The sequence below is a fragment of the Heloderma suspectum genome, chromosome 14 (genome assembly GCF_057233095.1).
Source record: "Heloderma suspectum isolate Gila_16-S chromosome 14, 16-S_ref, whole genome shotgun sequence".
Classification (NCBI taxonomy): domain Eukaryota; kingdom Metazoa; phylum Chordata; class Lepidosauria; order Squamata; family Helodermatidae; genus Heloderma; species Heloderma suspectum.
In genome coordinates, this window is record NC_139471.1 from 5,057,832 (window position 1) to 5,079,416 (window position 21,585).

Here is a 21,585-nt window from a genome sequence, read left to right on the forward strand (position 1 = left end):
GCCAAATATGGGACAGGGGTGATTATATAAAAAGAACAAAATGGCATCCAGAGCTACTACAGAGCACCCAAAAGGTCAAAATTAGCCTGTTTGCAAGGTTTACTTAATTTTGACCTTTGGAGCCGCCTTAGAACTCCAGGGCCTTCCTCATTGCTCCCCGAGCTGCTGGCAGTGAGACGACCCTTAGAGATACGGGGATGCTTTTCCGGCTTTGAAAAAAAGGATTCACATATTGCTCTTGGCAGCCATGCCGGGTTTTCTGGTGTGGCTGAACTGGGAATGAGCCAAAGCAGGCTACACATTGCAGCAAGATCAACACTGTGGAAGTGGGGGAACCTCGGGGTCAGGGTGGGCCGATTTCTCTTTCAAGAATATGATGTCACCCCCTTTCTTGGGCTTCTTTTTTGCCCTTGGGCTTTGCTGAATTCAGGGAAGTCCAGTCCGCTGGGCCTAAGCAAGACAGCAGGCTGGGTCAAGAAGCCTGCCAAGATGGGCGGGTGTTCCATAAGGGCACGTCTAGTGTTGCCAACTAGCTACAGATAAAAAACTGGCCCGTCCAGCTCCTGCTCCTTTTGCAGAGATCTGATCCACAGAAAGCAGCAAGCAAAGTTTTACACCAGGGGTGCTGAGCTTTAGGCCTGGGGGCCAAATTAGCCCACCTGAGGGTCAAATCTAGCACACCAGGGGTCCCAATCCAGCCCTCTTGGGTTTCCAGGATAGTCACACCCCCTTCCCTTGGCTCCACCCACTTTCCCCTAACCACCAATTGTTCAGTGGTTTCCAGTTTCTCCGCCATTTTAAAAAGTTGAAATGCCTCTTCCTAAAGCCGAGTTATTGGAAATAAGAACTTTAAGCTAAAAAAAGGGCTCGTGTTCTTGGCCACGCCCATTTTCAGCCCTGCCCACCACTGGAATGTGGCCCCTGAGAGCTTTGGCACTCAGGCTGAAAGAGGTTCAACACCCCTGCTCATTTTTATTTATCTGTTTAAAATATTTCTTGGTCACCTTTCAGGACAGAAGCCCTCCAACAACTGTTCTACACGATGTGGAGTTAGACATAATCACCTGCTCATTGCTACACACCAAGGATGCAATCCTATGCACCCTTATTGGGGAGTAATTCGCATTGAGCTCCCAAGGGAATGTTAAGGTGGCTGTGTGAGCTACTTTACAGAGAGCAGTACTTGGGATGTTGGATAAATCGGCAACAGAACAGAATCAAATGAGTTTGGATTTCTATAAATCTGACCCCCAGTTTCTTCAGTGGACCGGCCTTTCCTGAGTCACACAGATCTCACGGACTTGCAGTCTGGTTTTTTTTTTTTAACTTTCTGGAATTTTACACAAATTTAGTAATAGAAAAATATGTAAAATTTAAAAAAACCACATTGGTGAAAATGTGCATTTCCCCCATAGGCTAAAGAATGAAAATGCACATTTGGGGGGGGTGCATCTGGGGGGGATTTGTGCATTTTCACAAGTGCAAATTTTCGCAAATGCGAATATGAGTACATTCAGGAAATTGGAAAAATCCAGTTCTGCCAATCAGCGGACAATGGAACAAAAGGCACCTGACAATCCACAAAATGCAGACAAAATGGATGTTATAAAATCCATACAGCTCTAGTCTGTCCTCTGTTTGACAGGTCAAGTCCAAGTCTGGTTCAAAGTCAAAGAACCATTAGGAGGAAAACACTTAGCACTCAGATAGCAGACTGAGCGGGTACTCTGGTCACCTGGTCACAGTCCTTCCCCACTGTGATGAGATTTACAGTATTTCTAATTAAATTGTAGTCATTATTTCAAAATGTGCACCTGCATTCATCTAAATTAGAATATGCACATTTTATGCAAAATGGCACCCTCTTTCTTGGGCGATGCATTTTCTCTTTTTTCACAGTGGGTAAGTGGCCATCCTAGTCAACCCGCATAAACGTGAGCTGCTGTTAGTAATGGCACAGTTGCAAGGGGAAGTTCAAAGGTGGGCAAGCTTGGGCATAACCCCCAATATGCTCTGGTTTCAACATATCACAGCTGAAAAACTCAACACTCTTGTGCAGTTGTGACGCCCCTGTTCTCACAGCAGCTTTCACTGCTCCACCCCTCCACACACACACACACACACACACACTCCACTCTCCCGCTATCTGCTGAAGGTACTTGTCTGCGTGCCGTTCATTTTCTGTCTTACACAGGCTTTGCAAGCAGGATGTGTTAGTAAACTTATTGCAAGACTTTCCTTTTTTAGAAAAAATATTAAGAACGTGTAATCTCACAAGGGATCTGGTCATACCAGAATAGTTGTTCTTGCAACATAAACTGAAGTTAACAATGTTTACTTTCTGGAGAGGCAGTTGTTTTTGAGTGGGGAGGTGGAGGCTGGCAGGGAAGAAGAGAACATAAGGGCAGCCCAGCTGAACCAGAATAGGGTTGTCAGAGGAATCCATTTTGGGGGTGAAGCTCAATTAGCTTCTTTCAGTTCAGCTCCCCGGACTTTGGGCTGTTTTCTGCTGTGGAGCCTAACTTGATCTTCATTGATTTGGGCCAGTTTGTGGATTTTTTTGTATTTTTTAAGTTGTGCCAATTCTGGCTGAATATTGTGCAAATGTGCACAAATTGTGCAAATTTCAGCTGAATTTTGTGCAAATGTGCACGAATTTTGACTGCAATTTGTGCAAATTTCTATTTGCGCAAATTATGGCTCACCACAAACAAACAAAATATGCAAAATCTTCTCAGAGTTCAGGAAAACCTGTGGCTTGCTCTGTAAATGCAAGCAGAGTCGGGCATGCCGCAGAGTTCCGTCGAGCAGAAAGAGAAACAGATTCCCCAGTGACAGACCTTCCTAAACCAGACCAAAAGTCCATGTAGTCTGCATTTGGCTACCCACAGTGGCCAACTAGATTACTGGTCTCCTCAGTGTTATGCCCCCAGCTCTGAGAGTAGCCTGCCTTTGAGCATGGAGGTTCCATTCCTAACTATTATGGCTGATGAGGACATCAGAAGAGCCCTACTGGATCAGTCCAATGGTTCATCATAGGAACATTGGAAGCTGCCTTATACTGAGTCAGACCATGGGGCCATTTAGCCTAGTACTGTCGACACTGACTGGCTCCTGCAGCTCTCCAGGGTTTCACACAGGAATCATGTCTTGCTTGTGGGTTTCCCGTGGGCAGCTGGTTGGCCACTGTGTGAACAGAATGCTGGACTAGATGGTCAGGGCTCTTCTTATGTTCTTATGCTGTTCTTAATTTTTCCAGCCCTACCCAGAAGTGCCGGGAAGTGGGAATTCAACCCTCGGCATGCAAAGGACATGTCCTGCCGCTGAACCGCAGCCCTCTCTGCAGAAAGTCCACAGCTGGTGCTTCTCTGGCATCAGACAGCACAAAAAGGAGGTTCTCAATGGGCATGCCGGGAGAGGCTGTGGGTTGCCCACTGAGAGCAATGGGAGGGAACGGTTAAAACAGAAAAAGAAACAATCCATAAAAGACCAAAAGGAAAGGGGGGAAAATGCAGTGCCCCTCCACTTTGCGCCCTGCCAATGTAACCTGCTAGGCAGGGCTGGCCCCACCATTAAGTGGAGGGAGGAAGCTGCCCCAGGTGACTGATTTTGAAAGGGTGCTCATATTTTCTTTAGTTATTTAATGTATTGTTCCTGTATTTTTTGCCCAAGCAGAGGTGCTTGTAGGGCTTCCTGAGCCTCAGATACCAAAATAATTAGAATGGCCCTGGGCACTACGCACTTTGACTTGGGGGGACATGTATGTGTGTGTGTGGGGGGGTGCCACTTCCTGTTCCGCCTCAGGCAGCAAACTGTCTTGGGCTGGCCCTGAGGGCAGAACATAGGAAAAGCTGGTTCCCTCCACTGCGATTTCTTACCCTTCCTCTCCCCCATAGGATGAGTCTGCCCATTAACCAGCTGGATGGTAATGGATTGGAGGCTTCCTCTGGGGAATGATAGGAAATCACGTGCTCAGCTAGAACAGTAAATGGAGTGCTTTGAGCAGGGCTGGTGTCAAGGGTAGGCATAGTTGGGCACGTGCCGAGGGGCCCACTGACAAGAGTCCGCCGGAGTTGCTCGTCCTCTTCCCCATTGCACTCTGCTTGTTCCCCTGCCTCTCGCTCTGGCCCAGACAACGGAGGTGGTGAGGAGGAGGGGCAGGAGATGCCGCGGCCTCTTGACTCCCTGGCTCTCCGCCTGTCAAGCAAGCAAGTGGGAGCAATAATGAGAAAGAGCATTTCTGTGTGTGTGTGTGTGTGTGTGTGTGTATGAGAGAAAGAGAGAGAGAGAGGTGCATACACGAAAGGAGCCTTAGATAAATCCCTTGTAAACAAAATACCTATATAAACCGGGCCTTGATTAAATTCCTCGTAAAGAAAACATATATACAAAACAGGCTTCAGGTAAACAAAGGGATCCACCCCCATGTTCAACAAAGCCCAGGGACTTGACCCAGGGAGAGCAAACCCTCAGCAAACATCGTCAGCGCATTCCAAAGAGCCATGGAGAGAGAAGGGCCTCCAGCTGACACCAGCAGCTACACCGGTCCATCACAAGTGGCAATGACTCACAAGAATCACTGTCGCCAGCATGTGGAAGAAGGCAGGGGCGTCTGTTCCGACGGCTCCCTGGCCCCACGCAAATGCTGGATGCATCAGCCACGTTTCCAGTTGTTCCCATCCGTGTGACCACTGGTAAGGCCTGGCCACGGCAACAGGTGTGACATATACCTTGGTTCCATTAAGAGTGCCTTGAATGTGGGGCTGCCATTGAAAAGCTGTGGGGAAACGTCAGACAGTCCCAAGTGTCCGAATCAGGAGTGTCGAACCTTTTTCAGTCCGAGGGCTGCATGACAAGCTCTCGGGGGCCGCATTCCAGTGGTGGGTGGACTGAAGGGGAAAGGGGTGTGGCCAAAAGCAAAAGAGGTGTGGCCAAAAATACCAGCATATTGAAGCTCTTTTAGTTGAAAGCTCTTCAGTAAGTAGAGATGTCTGGATTTTGTGAAATCCGCTCCATGCGGATTTCATGTTTCGTAGATTGTGTGGAGTCATTCATTCCGGCATTTTTGTAGATTGTGTGGAGTCATTCATTCCGTAGATTGTGTGGAGTCATTCATTCCGGCACATTCCAACAGCAGGTTGGTTAGGGGGCAATGGCCAGGCTGAGTGGTACGTGGAGCTCTCTCCTCCAACACCTCACCACCATTTGCTGCCCTTCAGCAAGTGACCCTGAAGATGGCAGCTTTACTCTGCCTAATGGTAGAGCCGGCCCTGTTCAGCTGAAAGTGCTGACGGCTAATGTGAGGAGAGAGAGAGCGGGAGACAGAGTTGAGGTTGAGAGCGGAGAGGCTAAGTTCTGAACAGCTTCTAGTTCAGTGCCGGGTCCACATTTTTCAGGCCCTTGGGCAAGACACCCTCAATGGGCCACCTTGCTACTGTCTCACCGCCATGGTCACCAGGTGCTCTTGCTCCTCTTCCTCTTCATTGCTCCCACTTGCTTGCTTGACAAGGCACAGCCAGGGAGCCAGGGGGCTGCGGGATCTCCCGCTCCTCCTCCTCACCACCTCCATTGTCTGGGCCAGAGCGAGAGGCAGGTGAGTGAGCAGGTTGCAAGGGGGAAGAGAAGGAGCAACTCCAAGGGGCTCTTGCCAGTGGGCCCCTGCTGGGGTGTGGGCCCTGGGTAGGAGCCCGACCATGCCTACCCATGGCACCGGGCCTGTTCTAGTTCTTCTGCCATTCTTTAATATTCAGGAGCCATGTCTTTGCAATATGGCTGGGATTCCTTCTCAATTTAATTTTTAATTTCATATTGGGCTGCCTTCAGCATCCCTGCCCCACCCACCCCCTTTGGAAGAGGCTGTCCTCCATGTCCTGCCAGTATCTAGGGTGGCCGTTCTGCATCTCAAAAAAATTAAACAATGGGAGATGCATCACCCAAAAAAGGGCACAGATTTGCACAGCATTTGCATATGTTTGTTTGTTTGTTTATTTCTATACTGCCCAATAGCCGAAGCTGTCTGAATGGTTCACAAAAATTAAAACCAAAAAGCACACAGTAAAACAATATAAAATATAAAAACTTTAAAACCACAATATAACAATACAACCAGAATAAAACCTAGCAGCAGTGCAGAAATTGAAAATTCAGATTTAAAACAGTACATCTAAAAGACTAGGAAGCTAAAATGCTAAAATGCCTGGGAGAATAAAAAGGTCTTCACCTGGCACTGGAAGGAATACAATGTAGGTGCCAGGCGAACCTCACTAGGGAGCTCATTCCACAGCCGGGGTGCCACAGCAGAAGAGGCCCTCCTCCTAGTAGCGACCCGCCTCACTTCCTTTGGCAGGGGCTCATGGAGATTTACATGCACAGAGGCACACTTGGAATCATTAACAATTTAAAGACAAATACAAAGCATCCCACTATAGAGAGGAAGACTGTGACCAGGTGAGCGATGTACCTGCTACTCAGTTTGCTCTTTTATGCCTTATTCCTCCCTAAAATACTACAAATCGCACAGCGGGAGGGTGCTGTTGCGCTCCTGTCCTGCTTGTGGGTTTCCTGTGGGCAGCTGGTTGGCCACTGAGCGAACAGAATGCTGGACTAGAGGGGCCTTGGCCTGATCCAGCAGGGCTCTTCTGGGGTTTTCCCCAACTGCTGATCTTTTGGTGGTTTCTTGGATTTCGTGCAGTTTTTCCCCGTTATTAAAGTTTGAAATGTCTCTCCTAAGGCAGGAAGAGCTTTCAGCTACATTATGCTGGTATGTTCAGCCAACTTGCTCCCTGACTCTCTGCCTGTCAAAGAAGCAAGTGGCAGCAGTGATAAGAGACAGGAAGGGGAGCAAGGGCAGCTGGCAACCACAGCAGCATTGAGGGAGGGGGCCCATGGAGGGTGTCTTTCCCAGGGGCCCTCAAAAACCTGGAGCCGGCATGGTTGCTGGTGCCTCCCCCTGCCCCCAAACTGACCTCCAGGATTCATGGCCTCCTTTGACCTTTAAACGCATGGGCCTGGTGCATCTAAAGGCGAGATAATATTGTTGTTCGAGCAAGTTCATAGCAGGTGGGCACGCCTATGCAGAAGCAGGAAATGTTGCTGTTGGTTTTTAAGCACTTCAAATGCCTGAGGAGCCCAGACTTTTCATCCGCTCTTTAATGGATCGTGAGATAACCATCAGTCCGGCTTTCGAAAAGTTAGATATCGCTCTTTACTCGGAACAAAGGTGTTTGGTGGAGGGAAAACTCCAGGAAGGCCCAGGGGCAGACAGACAGAGCCAGAAAACATGTGGCGGTCCGTAGGACCATTCCATTCCGAGCCTTAAAAGTACCTAAGCACACCACTGGATGGGGTTTTTTAAATTCCGCTCTTCCCACTTCTAATCTGACAAACTAGAGGCATATTCTATGCAGCTAGGATCCACTTAATATTTTCATTTAGGGTTTCTTTTTAAAAGAGAAAGGGATAGACAAGAAAACACCAGATGCCAAAGAGGATGAAGAAATCTATTATTATTATTATTATTATTATTATTATTATGCCACTTCCTCACATAAATGTGCTCAAAGCAGTGTAAAGGTATGCATCTCTGTCCCTGTCATGAAGAACTATCTCTATCCCACTACTGCCACCACTTTTCCAATGTTATTGTTCCAGAAGCACCAAGCAACCAACTGCTTATCTCTCCTCACTCTCTGAAATCCATTGTTATTCAGAGTGCACACTGATTCACGGGTCCATCTCCAATATTTTATTTATTTATTTCATTTCTATACTGCCCAATAGTCAAAGGTCTATAGCCCCTCCTCCTTGTGTACTTACTTCCCCCAGCTGTGCTGTTTCCCTGTTCTTTACGTGCTGGCTTCTGTCTGGCGGCACTGCCCGTCTTCTTAAAAGTCACTTAGACCCTTTTGGCTTCTGCTTCCCCAACCCCTGCACCTGCCAGCATGCATCCCATGGCTGTTGGGGTTGCCAACTAACCTAAATGTGGACAGTTCTTGTGCTACTTAAGAGCAGCTCAATATGCAGAAATCAGCCAGTGAAACAGAACACAACATAACACAAATATCACAAACATCCCCCCCCCCCCCGCTGAGAGCTCCAGAGGAAGCTGCTGTTCAAAGGCAGAGCAATAGGGGCCAATTGAAAAGTTGGCAACCTTGTCCTGGGTGTGCCGGATATTCTTCTGAATCACTTGCTTTGGCCACTCTTGAGCCGGGCAAGTTTTGTCTTCTTTGCCACCTCCCTCTTCAAGAGAGAGTGGCATCCTTTTTTGCAAGGAATTTGGCATGACTTAATGTTTCCCTGTTCTTTCAGAAAGTCATCAACTGGGTCCACCCACCACCTGAACACCAGCAACAGATGAAAGTTGAATAGTTGGCAACCCTGTTCTTTTTATGGACCTGAAGCGGCTCAAGGGATAAAAAAAATAAAAATAAAACATCACATACTCAAAGCAATTTATCTATGCAAAGTACAGCCTAGCAGCAGGGAAAAATCAAATCTAAATGAAAACAACCATCTCCCAGCATGAAAAAGCCCAGTAGCAACACGCAACCGTTATGTAGATGAGGGACTTTTGCAAGTGGGACTTCCCGGTGCTGCAGAGGCAAGAGAATTTGCACTTGCCAAAATTCTCTCTGCTACATAACCATTTGAAAATGCCAGAGCCCTACCAGGGGGGCAAAGCAATCCTATACTCACATTATGCCAGGGGAAGGGGAAGATACTGGCGGAATGGCTGTTGTACTCAATGTGTGGTCAGCGCGGGAGGAGAAAATCACACAACCAGAACATACAAGACCGGCAGAAAAGCAGCGGCTGTGACCTCTGGAACCTCTGCCAGTGCCCAGCAACGACCAAGTGAGTCTGCCGCGGAGATGGGATTCCAGCCTGGAGCTTCCCAAACCACATTTGTAGTCGCTAAGATTACCCTGGATACGTCCTGCTCCCGGACTTTAAAAGCTTTTTTTGGTGATTGATATCTGAACAAGGTACAACTTGTTCTATGGGATGCCATCTGAAGGCAGGAGAGGTTGGAGAAGTATCAGGGATGAGGCACATGTGGATGTCTAGATGTTGTTGGACTGCAGTGCCTATCGTCCCTGACCATTAGTCATGCTGGCTGAGGTTGACTGGAGTCGGAGTACAACAACATCTCGTGTTCCTTACCCCTGCTTTCGGTGAATGGATCAACTGTTTTTCAGGACAGGAAGTGATCCATTTGAAATAATTTATTCAAATTATTGCAACCGTAATTTGCTTGCAAATATATAGATAGATATAGATATAGATTCCTAATTTGATGGACCTCTGCCAGCTGTTGTATCTGGGGTATTTTAAGAAGAAATCAGGTGAGAATGAGCTGGTCTAAAGCATCTCTGACAGTTGGCCACGCTCGCTGGGGATGGTGGGATTTGTTATGCAACACATTTGAAGGTCACCAGGTTGGGGAAAGCTGGACTAGGATCAGAAAGACATGGGTGCAAATCCCTGCTCAGCTGTGAAGCTGTGAATCCCTGCTCAGCTGTGAAGCTGACTTTGGGACAATCACTGACTTCCAGCCTAACCTACCTCACAGGGTTGTCGTGAGGATAACATGAAGAGGAGGGGGACCATGTCAGCCACCTTGGGTTCGTGTGCGAGAGAAAAAGTGGGGGATCAATCAGTAAATGATTTATCAATTAATGGTTGCAGCCTTAAATTTATTACTTTGTACTAGCGAATGTATCTAGCTTTCTAGAATTTATGTCCCACCTGAGAACATTCAAAGCATTTCACACACCATGATGTTCTTTTAATACTTACGACAACCCTGCAAGGTAGAGCCAAACTCGGCCACGGAAGCTCACTGACACTGGGTGACTTTGGGCCACTCACAGACTCTCAGCCTGTGGGGAGTCCATGGTGGACAAGACTTGAACTAGAACTCGTGATTTGTAGCTCAGCTTCTTGGCCACTGTGCCAGGTAGGGCCAGCGTCGAGGGTCGGCGTGGCCAGGCACCTGCCGAGGGCCCGCACCCTAGCAGGGGCCCCCTGACCAGAGCCCCCTGGAGTGGCTCCTCCTCTTCCCATTGCAACCTGCGTGTTCCCGGGCCTCCTGCTCTGGCCCAGGCAGCGGAGGTGGTGAGAGGGAGGAGCAGCAGATGCCACGGCCTGCTTGCTCCCTGGCGCTCTGCCTGCCAAGCAAGCAAGTGGGAGCAATGAGGAGAAAGAGGAGGAGCCATAGCAGCTGGTGACCATGGTGGAGAGAAGGTGGGCTCACTGAAAGAGGGGGCCCATTGAGGGAGTCTTGCCCAACGGGCCTCCCAAACCTGGAGCCAGCATTGGTACCAGAGATGTGGAGTCTCTTTTCTGTCCTTGGAGCAATCTGTTGGGAGTCACCTGCCTCTGGTGAGTGCGGGGAGAAGTTCATGGTGGGTGGGCCAATGCTAAATGTGGGTGGGGCTACCCTATCTTCTCTCTCTCCCCTTCCCTCCATCTTTCTCCCACCCCTTCCCTCCTTCCCTCCCTCCCTAGCCAGTGAGCTCTTGCCAGGAGTCCAAACTGATCACTTGGAGAAGGCTTTCAAAATTAGACTGAGGGCCGCCCGTTCAGCACCCTTACACCACATAGGAAGAAGTGGGTGGGGAACTCCACTTCCGCCAGCGCAGTTGATCCAGTGTCAATCTGGATCCAACCCCATATACAATACTTTTAAGCCACCAGATAACCCAAGTTCCCTGGGTAGTGTAAAATCTATTTAAAAATCCATGAAATACGAACAATAAAGCCATGAATAAAACACAGCACATAATAAAAACCAAGATAAAACCAGCAGCCAAGAGTAAAACAAAACATCAGCGCATACAACCAAAGTAAAAACAGCAGCAACAAAAGTGTTGCAATCGAAAAGCAGTAAAAACAGCTCTTAAAATGCCTGGGAGAATAAAAAAAGTCTTCAGCCTGGTGCAGAAAATACCATAGCGTGGGCCTGCCAGGTGCCACCACAGAAATGGCCTTCTTCTTAGTTGTCACCCACCTCACCTGATTTGGTGGAGGCCCCTGGGAAGAGAGACTCCTTCAGGAAACCTGGCTGGCCCCAAGTCGTTTACGGCAGTTTCCCCTACCTTGATGCCTTCCAGATGTGTTAAACAAGACTCCCCATAATCCCCCAGCCAGCTTTACAGGTTAAAACACTTTGAAATAGGCTTGGAAAGAGACTGGATACCTGCAGTAAGCCTGCACCCAGGCCATCTAAGCAACAGCCATCTCCCACTGTTGCTCCCAAGCAACTGGCTTTGGAAAGTAGCCTGCACCTGTGCCTAGAAGCTCTATTTACTGTCTGTGGGTGAGCATTTCATTTCAGTTTGGTTTTGAGAAGTATTCACCAAAATTCGCACATTCAGGACAAAAAGAATTCGAGATTGAAAGAAACTTCAAATGGGGGAGAAACGCAAACAGACAGATTAGTCCGTCCAGGCCCAAGACTTTGAGCGCTTAGTCACTGGCCCCCAATTTTGGGGCATCAGTGAGCATATTTCAGACTTTGAGAGAGTGGGCATGGTTGCTCGCAAAACACCCATTTCCCAGAAGGCAAAGGGGTGAGCCTAAAAGGAAAATAAGGTTGCAATCCTATGCATGTTTAGGCAGAAAAAAAGTCCTACAACTTCCAGCATGCCCCCGCCAGCCATGCTGGCTGGGGCATGCTGGGAGTTGTAGGGCTTTTTTGTGTCTAAACATACATAGGAAAGGAAAAAAAGGAAAGGTTCCTCCTGTGCAAGCACCGGGTCATTGCTGACCCCTAGAGGGCCGCCGCTTTCGCTGGCGTTTTCATGGCAGACTATAGCAGGGTGGTTTGCCATTGCCTTCCCCAGTCGTGACTACCTTTCCCCCAGCAAGCTGGGCACTCATTTTACCGACCTCGGAAGGATGGAAGGCTGAGTCGACCTGAGCCGGCTACCCGAGACCCAGCTTCTGCTGGGATCGAACTCAGGTCGTGGGGAGAGTTTCGGTTGCAATACTGCCTCCTACCACTCTGCGCGATTGCACCCTAAATACCTGTTGGAAGAGGAAGGTCTTAGCCTGATGTCTAAATGTATACAGTGAAGAAGCCAGACAGAACTCCCTGGAAAGGGCATTTTGCAAACAGGGGCCACCAAGGAGAAGGCTCTTTCCTTGGTAACTGGCTGGGGCACGCTGGGAGTTGTAGGACTTTTTTCTGTCTAAACATGCATAGGCTCATTCCCTAAGTTGCCCAAGAACCAAAGTCCAAGGCAGAGATGGAGTCTGAGCTGCAAAACACAAAACCACTCTTTTGAACCCAAATAAAGACAGCACCGGAGGGCAGCACTTTGCTTTGCAGCAGGCCAGCCTCCCACTTGCGTTTTTTCGATTACGAAAAATCTTAAGAAATAAAATAAAAATGCAGAGGGAAAGGGAGCCTGGCGGGTGCCAAGAGAGGTGTCTTTGCCCATGTTGGAGACCCCCAGGGCCTTCGCTCTTAAAGGTCTGGCTTTGAATCTCTGTGCGTTCAACCCTGTTAGTGCTGAAGGAGGATTGGTGCCTCTCTTTTTTCTGACAGACTCCTCATCTTTAACACCAACACAGCAGGCAGGCACAACATTGTCCTCTTCATGCTGGGAGTAGCTGCAGCGATTGGATTTGGCCAGTGCAAATGGGTTAGAATTTCAGTTCAGTTCGTTTTAAATCAGAATTTAGCAAAATTTGCAAAGTTCTTCATATTTGGAGAGAAACAACTGGAGATGTTAGAAAATTGATGGCAGGACAAAGCAAAATCGACCAATTTGCCCACCCCTATAATACTGTCATGGCTAGAAGCTGTTGATGGATCTGTCCTCGTCGAATGCATCTAACTCCCGTTTGATCAGATCATAAAAAGAGCTCCTGCTAATTAGATCAAAGATTCATCTGACTAAGTGTCTTGCTTCTGTCAACAGTCAACCAGATGCCCCTGGAAGGCCCACAAAAAAGAAGCAATCATTTCCTCTTTCACTTGCTGCTCCCTAGGAACCGGTAAGCTATACCGTCTCTGAACATGGAAATCAAATATACCCATCATGACTAGTAGCCCTCCATAGACATTTCCACCGCTGCAGATTTGCCTCACTCTCTTTTAAAGCCATCTCTAACCCAGTGGCCATTTCCACACTTTGTGGAGGTGGGTTCCACACGCCAATTCCAGGTTGTGTCCTAAGTCCTTCCTTTTATCTGTCCTGAATCTGCCTCCTATCAGGGTCAAAACAAACATGAATTTTAAATCTGTGTTTAGCAGCTATGAATCTTCTCCTTTTTCTTTAGAGTAGGAGCAGGGCCCCGATCTAAATCTTACCAGCCCCCACCCCCCATGCTCGGGTGTGGGGGGGGGGAATGGTGTAACCTGCTCAACACAGATTTCTAGTAATCTTTGGGCAGTCAATTTCATTGGATGAATTCTGCTTTGGCAAGAGAGGGAGAGAAACGTCTCTCTGGCCCCTGCCTCTGCCATCTGCTTCTGTTCCCCGCTGGCAGGGGCAGGGGGTGTTTTCTACTTACCTCCAGGGGGCAGAAGAGAGCAAGGTGGACGGTTCTTGAGCACACACCAGAAGGATCATGCCAGGGTAGAGCGAGCAAATTCGTCGCCACCAAACAGCCGATGTGCAGATGTACAAAGGTTGCCTGTTCATAGAGATTCAGCCAGCCAATCAACCCCCCTCCTCATCCCTCCCTCCCTCCCTCCCCTATAGCTGGAACCGGAATCCTTCACCAGCCTCCCCCTCTTTAGCCAGCTGGGCAACACCCCCTTGGCACATCCTGCTAACAGGTTTTGTTTATAGGCCGGGCCTTGAGTGGGGACACTTCCCCACAGAGTTGCACCGAGACGCAACAGTTTCAGGCGGAAGAATTTCGAGCTACCGTTTCCTTGATGCGTTCACAGTGTGAGGTCAAGGATATGGTGTTTGCCTCTCTCTCTCTCTCTCTCTCTCAGTGCTGCAGGTGAGTGTGCACCTGTCAAACCTGGAGAGAGAATGAGAGAGAGAGAGAGAGAGAGAGTTGCGAGAGCTAGGCCCCGCGCTGGGCAAAAGCCAGCCTCCCTCCCTGGGCAGGAGAGACTAGCTCGGTGGTGGAGCCCCTGTTTCGCACACAGAAAGTCCCAGGTTCAATCCCCAGCCTCTCCAGGCAATGCTGGAAAAACTCCTGCCTGAAACTCTGGAGAGCCCTCGCTGCCAGTGTCGATGACACTGGGCTAGATGGACCAAGGAACTGACTCAGAATAAGGCAGCTTCCTACATTCCCATTTAAATCCTCCCTTTTTTCACAACCATGAGGACTAGAATCTTACTTTATTGTTTAGGGGAAGGGCCATAGCTCAGTGGTAGAGCCCCTGCCTTGCATTGCAGAGGGTCCCAGGTTCGATCCCTGGCAGCATCTCCAGGCAGGCCTGGGAAAGAGCCCTGACCAGTGGTACAAAGGTAAATGTCTAAATGCAGGCATTCATCATGACAGTCCCCATCACCACATCCCCAGGGAAAGTCCAAACACTGCAGGCAGCTAGCTCTGTTGATCTTTATCAACAAAACCGCTCTAGGAGTTTTCATCTCCACCAGGAGCAGGCATTTTGCAAAGCTAGTGGGTCTTAATTGCCCAGCTGAGACTGAGCCACCCCCCAAATACTTCGCATTACAACAGGGAATAGTATATTATTGCTGGGAAAATTCATGTCCTCCCAGCTGCTGTGAGGATGTCCGCTAGGTTCAGAGGGAATGGGGAAGTCTGAGGTGGGCGGCAGCTGACGTCCTTGTCACTGCTCATAGGAAAGTCCCAGCACTGCGTCCCCGTGAGCCCTGGTTCCATTACAACCCTGCCCCTGTCTGAAACCCTGGGGAACCGTTGCCAGTCAGTGTCAACCACACCTGGGCCAAACTGACTCATGGCCTGACTTGGTGAAATGCACCTCCTGACGTTTCTTCCAGTCCTGTGCAGCCCCAGTTAAAAGGATGTATTTGGGTGTGATCCTAAGGGGATGGCTGCAAGCGTCCAAACTCAGAGGCTTATGGTCATCCAAAGGGAGCGGGAGGGGCAGTGGAGGTGATATTTGCCTCTGCGCTCCTCCCGCTCTGCATGTCAGCTAGATGGGCCTTTTTGCCCTAGCTGAGGCATCGGGGGGGGGGGGAGGAGAGAAGGAGGCTGGGGAAGCCAGAGGATTCCTCGTACAGCGGCATGCCCAGTCCCCTCCCCTCCCTGCCCATGGGAACGTCCCCTTTCCTGCCGCTCCGAGGTTGCTTTCTGACCTCGGAGAGGCAGCCAGTGCAGCAGGGAGCTCGGGCTCCTGGGTCCGAAGTCAGAGCGCTGACGCCAACCTCAGATCCAAGAATCCAAAATATCCTATGACCCCGCCCCCGATGCTGTCTAGGGGACATCGAATTGCTCTCTTTATATATTTAGTTTCTGTGTCGCCCTGCAGACAAAGCTCTGTACATAATACAAACAAAAGTGATTTTAAACCAATAATGAACCAATATTTAAACCTTTAATTTAAACCAATAACACATGGGAAAGGTATTGTTTTAAAAGCAGCAACAGAAATGCAATATTTAAAGTGATCAGTAACCAAGCAGTTAAAAATACAGAGAAGATTATTTTAAAATGCAGCATTAAACATATTTAAAAAGCAAAGCAAGCAGCAATTAAACTTGATTGATTGATTGATTGATTGATTGAAAATATTTGTATACTGCTCCATATCTAGAACAGATTTCGGAGCAGTGAACAGAAAAAACAGTAAGAGCATAAAAAGAGTAAAACAAGTATAAACGTAAACTTATACTTGTTTAAAAAACACACAATGCCAACAAAACCCGTAACTAGTCAATTAAGGAAAGCCTCCTAAAATAGTGCTATTCAGGAGGCACCGGAAACCACCCAGTGTTGGTGCCTGCCTGACCTCCAGAGGCAGGGAGTTCCAAAGAAAGGGGGCTGCCACACTGAAGGCTCCTCTCCTGGTAGACTCCAGTCGGGCCATAGGTCCATATGTTACCACCAGGAGCGAGCCCTCCGAAGACCTCAGTGACTGGGCAGATTGGTAAGGGACAGGCACTCTCTCCGGTATCCTGGTCCCAAGTTGTTTAGTTAAACATACTTTTAAAAAGCCTGGGAGAATGGAAAGGTTATTTGCCTGGCACTGAAAAGTCAACAAAGTAGGTGCTAGGCAGACTAGTTCTCTAGGGAAGGCATCACACAAGTTGGGGGCCACTGCAGAAAAGACCTGCTCATAAGTTGCCCCTCACTGAATTTCAGTATGTGTGTGTGTGGGGGGGGGGGCACTTGGAACAAGGCATCAGATGATCATTTCAGGACATGGGCAGAAGTGATGGGAAGATGGGAGACTACAACTCCCATCAGTGGAGGCTGGTGGCTCTGATTTTGGCAGGGCTGTGAATCGATTCTTGGTTTCAGTCAGAACCAGCCAGAACTCTAAAGGAACTATCCAAAGTGCTGAACCCTATCCCCAAACTAGGTTCAGGGCCTTGGATAGCTCCTGTAGAGTTCTGGCTTGTTCTGACTGAAACCCAGAATGGATTCACAGCCCCACCAACCTCCACTGACTCCCATCAGCCTCAACCAGCATGGCCAATGGTGAGGATTTCTTGAAGTTGTAGGCCCAAACATCTGGAGGGCCCCAGGTTGGGCTCTCCACAGGTACTTTTTTATTTTTTAATTATATGTATATCCCACCTTTTTCCTCCCTAAGGAACCCAAGGCAGCGTACATAATCCACTTCCTCTTCATTTTAGCCTCACAACAACAACCCTGTGAGGTAGGTTGGGGTGAGAGTCTGTGACTGGCCCAAAGTCACCCAGTGAGCTTCGATGGCTGAGTGGGGACTAGAACCTGGATCTCCGGACTCCCAGTCCAACACTCTGCACCACACTGGCTCTCCAGATACAGCCTGGATTGGATTGCATCTTTGCCACACAACCCTGCACCTGGGAGGGATTGCAGAAAAGGGAAAACGTAGCCTGTTTGTGTGAAACAAGCTCTCCAGTGCCGCTGAAGGCGATGCAGCGCAGACATGGGTGGATTTCAAGTGGAAGGGTGTTTCAAATAAGAAATCTCCTAGCAAAAACATCCCTCTCTGTCTCTCCCTCTGGGTGCTTCCAGATGAGGATTTTATTGCGGGGAAAAAAATCTGTTCAGGAAAAAAAGGTGGAAAAACTGCACAATGCCATTTGATTCTTAAAGCTAGGAGCTGCCTGGAAGCACACTCTATTTCCTCCTTGGTCAAACTTGGAGAACAACCCCCAAGAACACCAAGAGAGCGCCTTTTTCTTCTTGCTCAGACTTGGAACACAAACTGGTATTCTTGAGAGGGCACGCTCCGTCGGTCTTCAAGAATGCGATAGCCTCATGGGAAGGACGCCTCCCTTTAGGTACATAATTTAATTAAGGCCCAGACTAGTTCAGGGTGTCCTCATTTATCACTTCTTAGCCGATGGAGGCAGAACTCTGATCCTCTCTTTACAGCCATGGAGGCACCGTTAATTAATCCCTTAATTAACCATAAATCACAGGGAATCCGAGAAGACAATTGCTGGCTGTGTTTCCTTTTCAGGGACTCAAGCAACTTGCTGAGTCTAGCCAGCAAGAGAAAAAAGAGAAAACTGAACTGTTTGTTTATTTATTTATTTGGGAGTGTCTAGATTTTGTTAAATCCATTCCGTCTGTGTTTCACAGACTGTCAGGCATTCTTGTTCTCTGGTCCGCTCATTGACAGAATCAGATTTTTTAACCAGAAGTTTGTTCTACTTGCGCTGATGCAAATTAGTGCAAATGGGCAAATGTGCATTGCTTTATGCAAATTAGTGATAATGCACATTAACTGATATTCAGTAGTGCTAATGTGAATTAGCACAAATCCTCCCCCCGCCCCTGTGAAAAACTGGTTCACAAATCTATGGAATCCATGGGTCAGATTCACAGAAATCCGAACTCATTTGAATCCATTGTGGATTTCTCCGACATCTTGTGTCTGTCTGTCTGTCTGTCTGTCTGGGAATCCATTGTGGATTTCTCTGGCAGCCCATATCTATCTATCTATCTATCTATCTATCTATCTATCTATCTATCTATCTATCTATCTATCTGTGAGAATTCATTGTGGATTTCTCTGACAGCCTATGTGTGTGTGTGTGTGTGTGTGTGTGTATAAAAGATGTTGGAAAAAGTCACAATGGATTTCACTTTGCGAGGGGGATTTATGCATTACCACTCATTCACATTAACTAATCAACTAATACACATTAGCATATACATGGGATATAAAAAGGTAAAGGTAAAGGTGTCCCCAACCAGTCGTGTCCGACTCTAGGGTGCGGTGCTCATCCCTGTTTCTAAGCCGAAGAGCCAGCGCTGTCCGAAGACGCTTCCGTGGTCATGTGGCCGGCATGACTGAACACCGAGGTGCACGGAACGCTGTTACCTTTCCCACCGAAGCGGTGCCTATTTATCTACTTGTAATTTCTTGCTTTCGAACTGCTAGGTTGGCAGAAGCTGGGACTGAAGACGGGAGCTCACTCCGTCACGCAGCACTCGGGTCTCGACCTGCTGACCTGCCGACCTTCCAGTCTGCAGTTCAGCGTCTTAACCACTAAGCCACCACGGTCCATATATATATATGGGCTAAAAAAGCAATGCCGTTTGGCAGTGAGGTTTCCTGATCTTTAAGGATGCATTCAAGGATCTTCAAGGCTTTCTCCTAGCAATCCCAGACTGTGCATGTCTGTATGCACACACAATATAGACGGTGATATCGGGGTGCAAAAACTCAAGCCCAGGGACCAAATCTGGCCCGCCTGTGCTCCCAATCCAGCCCTCTGGGTTTTCCTCTTCCCCCATGCCTTCTTCCCCTGGCAGGGCCCAAACACCAACAAATACCAGCACGTTTAAGTGAAAGCACTTGCTGCCAGTACCTAACTAAGCCTTAGGAGAGGCATTTCAACCTTTTAGAATGGATAAAAACTGCACCAAAGCTGGGAAACCAACAAACTATATGTGGTCAGGGGAAAGGGGGGCCAGGGGAGGGGTGTGACCTTCTGGGAACCCTGGAGGGCCAAATTTGGCCCCCAGGCCCTCAGGTTCTGCAGCCCCAAGCAACTGCATGGGGCACCTCTGGGTTCATGCAAGCCGCACAGACAGCAGCAGAGGGTCGGCTGCAAGTTGCCCAACCCAGACTTCGGGAATGGCATAGTGATGGAGAGAGCCCTTGAGCTGTGAATTTTTTTATTTCTGGACTGCCTTCTTAATTTCCAGCATTCTTCTTAAACTAACCCTTTTAGACTGGCCAAATAAGCCAACTTCTCTACAAGGACCCTAGTGTAATCCTAGTTTAATCTGAACCATGTGGGCACACAATTCGGTCCATCGTGTGAACAAAAATGGTTCAGTTCCCCCTGCTTGGGCCAGAACAGAATGAGCTTTCCAGCCTGGGTGACACCAGGCTGACAACCCCCAGGTGTCCTGCGAGCAGTGGCGGGCAGTCGAGTTCTGGCAGGACCTTGCTTGATTTCCGGCCTGGCCAGCTGCACCAACTCTTCTCTCAGGAGCGAAGTCGCCCAGCAACAGGCTTATCAGCTTTGAAAAGATCTGAAGGGGAGACAAAGCTGAGGAAAACCAAGAAACCTGAGAGAGCCAAAGGGAAGTCCGCTCACCTCAGACTGTCCGCCGACTACTATTACTGGGCCACACAAGGTCGCTTGGCCTCAGGCAGCATATTTGGCCGGAAAAGCCAGGGACCTGCTAATGCTTCGTTCCTCAAAATCTAGGCTGGACTAGGGCCGGTCCTAGATTTGTAGGGGTCCTCCGCTGACCCTCTCCTGGCAATACAAGCCCTCTCCTCTGTCGGCAGGCCCTGGCCAGCTTACCTAGTGGCGAGAAGAGAAACAAGGACAGTGCTCCAAGCAGCTTGGCTTGGTCCCATTTTAATTTCCCACACTCTCCCGGAGGAACACTATGTTGATGCACTGTGGGAAATTAAAATGGAGGCTAGATACAGCTGTCTGGGACTGCTTTGAGTGAGGCCAAAAACAGAAATGAAAGGGGGTCTCCCAGGGCAGACTTCAGCTGGGGCTGTGAGGTGCCTTGGGCTGGAGACCTGGAAGGAGACCTGGAAGGAGACCGAGAACTATATATTTTATTGAGTGTAAGGAACAGCGTGCTCCCGTTGTACTTCAGAAAAGAAACAAGCTAATACATATTTACCTTGGCCTCCATTTCCCTCCCCATCTTCTCCCATTTATCAGCTTTTAGACTGTAAGCCTCTTTGGGCAGAAACCTGTCCTCTGGTGTTTTGTAAAAGTCCAAATACACCGATGGTTCAGTAATAACAAAAGGGCTGGATGTGCCCGATCTTGTCTGATCTCAGAAACTAAGCAGGGTCAGCCCTGGTTAGTACTGGGATGAGAGACTGCCTGGGAATCAGGCTTCCTGCATGGAGCAGGGGGTCGGACTCGATGGTCTTGTAGGCCCCTTCCCACCCTATGCTTCTAAGTACCTGCACGGACCCTACGAGCATCTTCAGAAGCCCTCCTCTGGGTTCCCCTGCCAAATGAAGCGAGGCGGGTGGCTACTAAGGAGACAGCCTTTTCAGTGATGGCACCCCATTTGCGGAAAGCTTTGCCCTAAGAGGCTGACCTGGTGCCAGTGGAGACTGGTGGCTCCGATTTCGGTGGGGCTGTGAATCCATTCTGGGTTTTAGTCCGAACCAGCCAGACTTCTAAAGGAGCTATCCAAGGTGCGGAACCCTATCCCCCAAATAGGTTCAGCACCTTGGATAGCTCCTGTGGAGTTCTGGCTGGTTCCGACTAAAACCCAGAATGGATTCACAGCCCCGAAATCGGAGCCACCAGGCTTCACTGCCTGGTGCTTACATTGTGGTCTTTTCAGCACCAGGTGCAGACCTTTTTATTCATCCAGACCTCTCAGGTTTTCAGTTTTTCTTGTTTTAAATCTGTCTCTGTATTTTTAAATGTTACTGTTTTTCACTCTGGTTTTATATTGTACTTTTAAACTTTCAACTGTTTAACATTGTGTTTTATCACATTGCTGTATTTTAGGGTTTGAACTGTCATGAACCACCCAGGGAGCTTTGGTTATTGGGTGGTATAGAAATACATAAATATAAACAGACAAATACCACCCAGTATTTGCCTTGCCTCATCGCCTGATAGATGTGTCAGCCCTAGAGATGCTCCTCCTCCTCACCCTCAAGAGAAGGCGGAGAGTTGTGGGGATAGCAAAACGGCACACAAAAGGAATCCCGGCTTGGGGGTGTTTGGAGCGTGGCCGAAAAAGAACGCATTAATACAGACACAAAGGCCTTTTCTGTAAGGCGAGCTTAACATGAGACGGTCCCTGCGACACGTAGCCCTGCCAACGGCATTCTGGGACACCTTTTTAAACCTGGCACCTGGTAATTCTATCGCTTCACTGAATTTTCATAATGCCACTGAAAGACATTCAGTGAGAGGGAAGGGAGGGAAACCACACACAGCCCCCGCCTCCGATACTTCCTATTCATTCCACGCATTTTTTTACTGGCTTCCTCTTCACGGTTTT

At 48.6% G+C, this 21,585-nt stretch overlaps 1 protein-coding gene across 3 annotated transcripts in view; it reads right to left on the reverse strand.

Moving 5' to 3' along the window:
* ENTPD8 (ectonucleoside triphosphate diphosphohydrolase 8) overlaps positions 1-13,716 on the reverse strand; it is a 38,115-nt gene extending 24,399 nt beyond the window's left edge. For all 3 annotated transcript variants that reach the window (XM_084821384.1, XM_084821387.1, XM_084821388.1), the window contains exon 1: positions 13,528-13,716. The gene's annotated coding sequence lies outside the window, so the exon portion shown is untranslated. The remainder of the gene's footprint in view (positions 1-13,527) is intronic.
* Between the last annotated feature and the right edge of the window lie 7,869 nt (positions 13,717-21,585).